The following is an 8,864-nucleotide window of genomic DNA, read 5'->3' as shown; positions in this document are numbered from 1 at the left end:
GACAGGTTAGTCACTATATAGACAGGTTAGTCACTATAGACTGTATAGACAGGTTAGTCACTATAGACGGTATAGACAGGTTAGTCACTATAGACTGTATAGACAGGTTAGTCACTATAGACTGTATAGACAGGTTAGTCACTATAGACTGTATAGATAGGTTAGTCACTATATAGACTGTATAGACAGGTTAGTCACTATAGACGGTATAGACAGGTTAGTCACTATAGACCGTATAGACAGGTTAGTCACTATAGACCGTATAGACAGGTTAGTCACTATAGACTGTATAGACAGGTTAGTCACTATATAGACTGTATAGACAGGTTAGTCACTATAGACGGTATAGACAGGTTAGTCACTATAGACTGCATAGACAGGTTAGTCACCATAGACGTTATAGACAGGTTAGTCACTATAGACTGTATAGACAGGTTAGTCACTATAGACCGTATAGACAGGTTAGTCACTATAGACTGTATAGACAAGTTAGTCACTATAGACTGTATAGACAGGTTAGTCACTATAGACAGTATAGACAGGTTAGTCACTATAGACGGTATAGACAGGTTAGTCACTATAGACGGTATAGACAGGTTAGTCACTATAGACCGTATAGACAGGTTAGTCACTATAGACTGTATAGACAGGTTAGTCACTATAGACTGTATAGACAGGTTAGTCACTATATAGACTGTATAGACAGGTTAGTCACTATAGACTGTATAGACAGGTTAGTCACTATAGACTGTATAGACAAGTTAGTCACTATAGACTGTATAGACAGGTTAGTCACTATAGACAGTATAGACAGGTTAGTCACCATAGACGGTATAGACAGGTTAGTGACTATAGACGGTATAGACAGGTTAGTGACTATAGACGGTATAGACAGGTTAGTGACTATAGACGGTATAGACAGGTTAGTCACTATAGACCGTATAGACAGGTTAGTCACTATAGACTGTATAGACAGGTTAGTCACTATATAGACTGTATAGACAGGTTAGTCACTATAGACGGTATAGACAGGTTAGTCACTATAGACGGTATAGACAGGTTAGTCACTATAGACCGTATAGACAGGTTAGTCACTATAGACCGTATAGACAGGTTAGTCACTATAGACCATATAGACAGGTTAGTCACTATAGACCGTATAGACAGGTTAGTCACTATAGACCGTATAGACAGGTTAGTCACTATAGACTGTATAGACACGTTAGTCACTATAGACTGTATAGACAGGTTAGTCACTATAGACGGTATAGACAGGTTAGTCACTATAGACGGTATAGACAGGTTAGTCACTATAGACGGTATAGACAGGTTAGTCACTATAGACCGTATAGACAGGTTAGTCACTATAGACTGTATAGACAGGTTAGTCACTATATAGACTGTATAGACAGGTTAGTCACTATATAGACTGTATAGACAGGTTAGTCACTATAGACCATATAGACAGGTTAGTCACTATATAGACTGTATAGACAGGTTAGTCACTATAGACTGTGTAGACAGGTTAGTCACTATAGACTGTATAGACAGGTTAGTCACTATATAGACTGTATAGACAGGTTAGTCACTATATAGACTGTATAGACAGGTTAGTCACTATAGACCGTATAGACAGGTTAGTCACTATATAGACTGTATAGACAGGTTAGTCACTATAGACTGTGTAGACAGGTTAGTCACTATAGACTGTATAGACAGGTTAGTCACTATAGACTGTATAGACAGGTTAGTCACTATATAGACTGTATAGACAGGTTAGTCACTATAGACGGTATAGACAGGTTAGTCACTATAGACTGTATAGACAGGTTAGTCACTATAGACTGTATAGACAGGTTAGTCACTATAGACTGTATAGATAGGTTAGTCACTATATAGACTGTATAGACAGGTTAGTCACTATAGACGGTATAGACAGGTTAGTCACTATAGACGGTATAGACAGGTTAGTCACTATAGACCGTATAGACAGGTTAGTCACTATAGACTGTATAGACAGGTTAGTCACTATATAGACTGTATAGACAGGTTAGTCACTATAGATGGTATAGACAGGTTAGTCACTATAGACTGCATAGACAGGTTAGTCACCATAGACGTTATAGACAGGTTAGTCACTATAGACTGTATAGACAGGTTAGTCACTATAGACCGTATAGACAGGTTAGTCACTATAGACTGTATAGACAAGTTAGTCACTATAGACTGTATAGACAGGTTAGTCACTATAGACAGTATAGACAGGTTAGTCACTATAGACGGTATAGACAGGTTAGTCACTATAGACGGTATAGACAGGTTAGTCACTATAGACCGTATAGACAGGTTAGTCACTATAGACTGTATAGACAGGTTAGTCACTATAGACTGTATAGACAGGTTAGTCACTATATAGACTGTATAGACAGGTTAGTCACTATAGACTGTATAGACAGGTTAGTCACTATATAGACTGTATAGACAGGTTAGTCACTATATAGACTGTATAGACAGGTTAGTCACTATAGACTGTGTAGACAGGTTAGTCACTATAGACTGTATAGACAGGTTAGTCACTATATAGACTGTATAGACAGGTTAGTCACTATATAGACAGGTTAGTCACTATAGACTGTATAGACAGGTTAGTCACTATAGACGGTATAGACAGGTTAGTCACTGTAGACCGTATAGACAGGTTAGTCACTATAGACTGTATAGACAGGTTAGTCACTATAGACTGTATAGACAGGTTAGTCACTATATAGACTGTATAGACAGGTTAGTCACTATATAGACTGTATAGACAGGTTAGTCACTATAGACTGTGTAGACAGGTTAGTCACTATAGACTGTATAGACAGGTTAGTCACTATATAGACTGTATAGACAGGTTAGTCACTATATAGACAGGTTAGTCACTATAGACTGTATAGACAGGTTAGTCACTATAGACGGTATAGACAGGTTAGTCACTGTAGACCGTATAGACAGGTTAGTCACTATAGACTGTATAGACAGGTTAGTCACTATAGACTGTATAGACAGGTTAGTCACTATATAGACGGTATAGACAGGTTAGTCACTATAGACCGTATAGACAGGTTAGTCACTATAGACTGTATAGACAGGTTAGTCACTATAGACTGTATAGACAGGTTAGTCACTATAGACGGTATAGACAGGTTAGTCACTATAGACGGTATAGACAGGTTAGTGACTATAGACGGTATAGACAGGTTAGTCACTATAGACCGTATAGACAGGTTAGTCACTATAGACTGTATAGACAGGTTAGTCACTATATAGACTGTATAGACAGGTTAGTCACTATAGACGGTATAGACAGGTTAGTCACTATAGACGGTATAGACAGGTTAGTCACTATAGACCGTATAGACAGGTTAGTCACTATAGACCGTATAGACAGGTTAGTCACTATAGACCGTATAGACAGGTTAGTCACTATAGACTGTATAGACAGGTTAGTCACTATATAGACTGTATAGACAGGTTAGTCACTATAGACGGTATAGACAGGTTAGTCACTATAGACGGTATAGACAGGTTAGTCACTATAGACCGTATAGACAGGTTAGTCACTATAGACCGTATAGACAGGTTAGTCACTATAGACCATATAGACAGGTTAGTCACTATAGACCGTATAGACAGGTTAGTCACTATAGACCGTATAGACAGGTTAGTCACTATAGACTGTATAGACACGTTAGTCACTATAGACTGTATAGACAGGTTAGTCACTATAGACGGTATAGACAGGTTAGTCACTATAGACGGTATAGACAGGTTAGTCACTATAGACGGTATAGACAGGTTAGTCACTATAGACCGTATAGACAGGTTAGTCACTATAGACTGTATAGACAGGTTAGTCACTATATAGACTGTATAGACAGGTTAGTCACTATATAGACTGTATAGACAGGTTAGTCACTATAGACCATATAGACAGGTTAGTCACTATATAGACTGTATAGACAGGTTAGTCACTATAGACTGTGTAGACAGGTTAGTCACTATAGACTGTATAGACAGGTTAGTCACTATATAGACTGTATAGACAGGTTAGTCACTATATAGACTGTATAGACAGGTTAGTCACTATAGACCGTATAGACAGGTTAGTCACTATATAGACTGTATAGACAGGTTAGTCACTATAGACTGTGTAGACAGGTTAGTCACTATAGACTGTATAGACAGGTTAGTCACTATAGACTGTATAGACAGGTTAGTCACTATATAGACTGTATAGACAGGTTAGTCACTATAGACGGTATAGACAGGTTAGTCACTATAGACTGTATAGACAGGTTAGTCACTATAGACTGTATAGACAGGTTAGTCACTATAGACTGTATAGATAGGTTAGTCACTATATAGACTGTATAGACAGGTTAGTCACTATAGACGGTATAGACAGGTTAGTCACTATAGACGGTATAGACAGGTTAGTCACTATAGACCGTATAGACAGGTTAGTCACTATAGACTGTATAGACAGGTTAGTCACTATATAGACTGTATAGACAGGTTAGTCACTATAGATGGTATAGACAGGTTAGTCACTATAGACTGCATAGACAGGTTAGTCACCATAGACGTTATAGACAGGTTAGTCACTATAGACTGTATAGACAGGTTAGTCACTATAGACCGTATAGACAGGTTAGTCACTATAGACTGTATAGACAAGTTAGTCACTATAGACTGTATAGACAGGTTAGTCACTATAGACAGTATAGACAGGTTAGTCACTATAGACGGTATAGACAGGTTAGTCACTATAGACGGTATAGACAGGTTAGTCACTATAGACCGTATAGACAGGTTAGTCACTATAGACTGTATAGACAGGTTAGTCACTATAGACTGTATAGACAGGTTAGTCACTATATAGACTGTATAGACAGGTTAGTCACTATAGACTGTATAGACAGGTTAGTCACTATATAGACTGTATAGACAGGTTAGTCACTATATAGACTGTATAGACAGGTTAGTCACTATAGACTGTGTAGACAGGTTAGTCACTATAGACTGTATAGACAGGTTAGTCACTATATAGACTGTATAGACAGGTTAGTCACTATATAGACAGGTTAGTCACTATAGACTGTATAGACAGGTTAGTCACTATAGACGGTATAGACAGGTTAGTCACTGTAGACCGTATAGACAGGTTAGTCACTATAGACTGTATAGACAGGTTAGTCACTATAGACTGTATAGACAGGTTAGTCACTATATAGACTGTATAGACAGGTTAGTCACTATATAGACTGTATAGACAGGTTAGTCACTATAGACTGTGTAGACAGGTTAGTCACTATAGACTGTATAGACAGGTTAGTCACTATATAGACTGTATAGACAGGTTAGTCACTATATAGACAGGTTAGTCACTATAGACTGTATAGACAGGTTAGTCACTATAGACGGTATAGACAGGTTAGTCACTGTAGACCGTATAGACAGGTTAGTCACTATAGACTGTATAGACAGGTTAGTCACTATAGACTGTATAGACAGGTTAGTCACTATATAGACGGTATAGACAGGTTAGTCACTATAGACCGTATAGACAGGTTAGTCACTATAGACTGTATAGACAGGTTAGTCACTATAGACTGTATAGACAGGTTAGTCACTATAGACGGTATAGACAGGTTAGTCACTATAGACGGTATAGACAGGTTAGTGACTATAGACGGTATAGACAGGTTAGTCACTATAGACCGTATAGACAGGTTAGTCACTATAGACTGTATAGACAGGTTAGTCACTATATAGACTGTATAGACAGGTTAGTCACTATAGACGGTATAGACAGGTTAGTCACTATAGACGGTATAGACAGGTTAGTCACTATAGACCGTATAGACAGGTTAGTCACTATAGACCGTATAGACAGGTTAGTCACTATAGACCGTATAGACAGGTTAGTCACTATAGACTGTATAGACAGGTTAGTCACTGTAGACCGTATAGACAGGTTAGTCACTATAGACTGTATAGACACGTTAGTCACTATAGACTGTATAGACAGGTTAGTCACTATAGACGGTATAGACAGGTTAGTCACTATAGACGGTATAGACAGGTTAGTCACTATAGACGGTATAGACAGGTTAGTCACTATAGACCGTATAGACAGGTTAGTCACTATAGACTGTATAGACAGGTTAGTCACTATATAGACTGTATAGACAGGTTAGTCACTATATAGACTGTATAGACAGGTTAGTCACTATAGACCGTATAGACAGGTTAGTCACTATATAGACTGTATAGACAGGTTAGTCACTATAGACTGTGTAGACAGGTTAGTCACTATAGACTGTATAGACAGGTTAGTCACTATATAGACTGTATAGACAGGTTAGTCAGTATATAGACAGGTTAGTCAATATAGACTGTATAGACAGGTTAGTCACTATAGACTGTATAGACAGGTTAGTCACTATAGACTGTATAGACAGGTTAGTCACTATATAGACTGTATAGACAGGTTAGTCACTATATAGACTGTATAGACAGGTTAGTCACTATAGACTGTGTAGACAGGTTAGTCACTATAGACTGTATAGACAGGTTAGTCACTATATAGACAGGTTAGTCACTATAGTCTGTATAGACAGGTTAATCACTATAGACGGTATAGACAGGTTAGTCACTGTAGACCGTATAGACAGGTTAGTCACTATAGACTGTATAGACAGGTTAGTCACTATAGACTGCATAGACAGGTTAGTCACTATATAGACAGGTTAGTCACTATAGACTGTATAGACAGGTTAGTCACTATATAGACTGTATAGACATGTTAGTCACTATAGACTGTATAGACAGGTTAGTCACTATATAGACAGGTTAGTCACTATAGACTGTATAGACTGGTTAGTCACTATAGACGGTATATACAGGTTAGTCACTATAGACCGTATAGACAGGTTAGTCACTATAGACGGTATAGACAGGTTAGTCACTATAGACGGTATAGACAGGTTAGTCACTATAGACGGTATAGACAGGTTAGTCACTATAGACCGTATAGACAGGTTAGTCACTATAGACTGTATAGACAGGTTAGTCACTATAGACGGTATAGACAGGTTAGTCACTATAGACGGTATAGACAGGTTAGTCACTATATAGACGGTATAGACAGGTTAGTCACTATAGACCGTATAGACAGGTTAGTCACTATATAGACTGTATAGACAGGTTAGTCACTATAGACTGTATAGACAGGTTAGTCACTATAGACTGCATAGACAGGTTAGTCACTATATAGACAGGTTAGTCACTATAGACTGTATAGACAGGTTAGTCACTATATAGACTGTATAGACATGTTAGTCACTATAGACTGTGTAGACAGGTTAGTCACTATATAGACAGGTTAGTCACTATAGACTGTATAGACAGGTTAGTCACTATAGACGGTATAGACAGGTTAGTCACTATAGACCGTATAGACAGGTTAGTCACTATAGACTGTATAGACAGGTTAGTCACTATAGACTGTATAGACAGGTTAGTCGCTATAGACTGTATAGACAGGTTAGTCACTATAGACTGTATAGACAGGTTAGTCACTATATAGAATGTATAGACAGGTTAGTCACTATAGACTGTATAGACAGGTTAGTCACTATATAGACTGTATAGACAGGTTAGTCACTATAGACTGTATAGACAGGTTAGTCACTATATAGACTGTATAGACAGGTTAGTCACTATAGACTGTATAGACAGGTTAGTCACTATAGACTGTGTAGACAGGTTAGTCACTATAGACTGTATAGACAGGTTAGTCACTATATAGACTGTATAGACAGGTTAGTCACAATAGACTGTATAGACAGGTTAGTCACTATAGACCGTATAGACAGGTTAGTCACTCTAGACAGTATAGACAGGTTAGTCACTATAGACTGTATAGACAGGTTAGTCACTATAGACCGTATAGACAGGTTAGTCACTATAGACAGTATAGACAGGTAAGTCACTATAGACAGGTTAGTCACTATAGACCGTATAGACAGGTTAGTCACTATAGACAGTATAGACAGGTTAGTCACTATAGACTGTATAGACAGGTTAGTCACTATAGACTGTATAGACAGGTTAATTTCCGTTTTTATTAGTATATTAGTTCCGTGTTACGGATAACATCCTGTCTGTAATGCCACTTGACAAAGGGGAGCTATGATATGGAACAGTTTACCATCAACTGTTACTGAAGCAACCAACTTATCTAAATTTGTACGGTTATATCATGATAAATTTAGTTGATTGTATCTGTGTAGTTTTGTGTACTGTTCTTTGTATACCCTTTTGTGTTGTATGTTTATGTATGTATGTATGTATGTATGTATGTATGTATGTATATATGTATTTGTGTATGTATGTATGTATGCTTGTTTCGCAGGGCTCCACTGAAAATCAGTGTTTTTCACTGAGTGGAATCCCTGTTTAAATATTACAATTACAATTACAATTACAATTGACGCAACCGCAGGTGTATGCCTTGCGTTCCTTTGTGCATTCCGAACATTGATCGCCCTGTTATCGCTTCAGTATTCACTCAATCACCTCAAGATTCACATCATCGATTTCACCATACATGATTACCCTACAGTAGTGATTTCAGCACCAAACGAGGTTTCAGTCGTCCTCAGTCGACCTAGAGGCCAAATACAAATCCCAGATTGTTGTTTTCCGCAATACTCGCTTGGCATGTAGGGCTTAAACTGTTCTGAAAGTTTCGTTCAGATTGAAACATTTGTTTTCGAGAATGGCTAGTTTGAAATTTGAATTTAGTCGCCCCCACG

This window comes from Dysidea avara, chromosome 7 (assembly GCF_963678975.1).
Source record: "Dysidea avara chromosome 7, odDysAvar1.4, whole genome shotgun sequence".
Classification (NCBI taxonomy): Eukaryota; Metazoa; Porifera; class Demospongiae; order Dictyoceratida; family Dysideidae; genus Dysidea; species Dysidea avara.
This window is presented reverse-complemented; position numbering follows the sequence as displayed.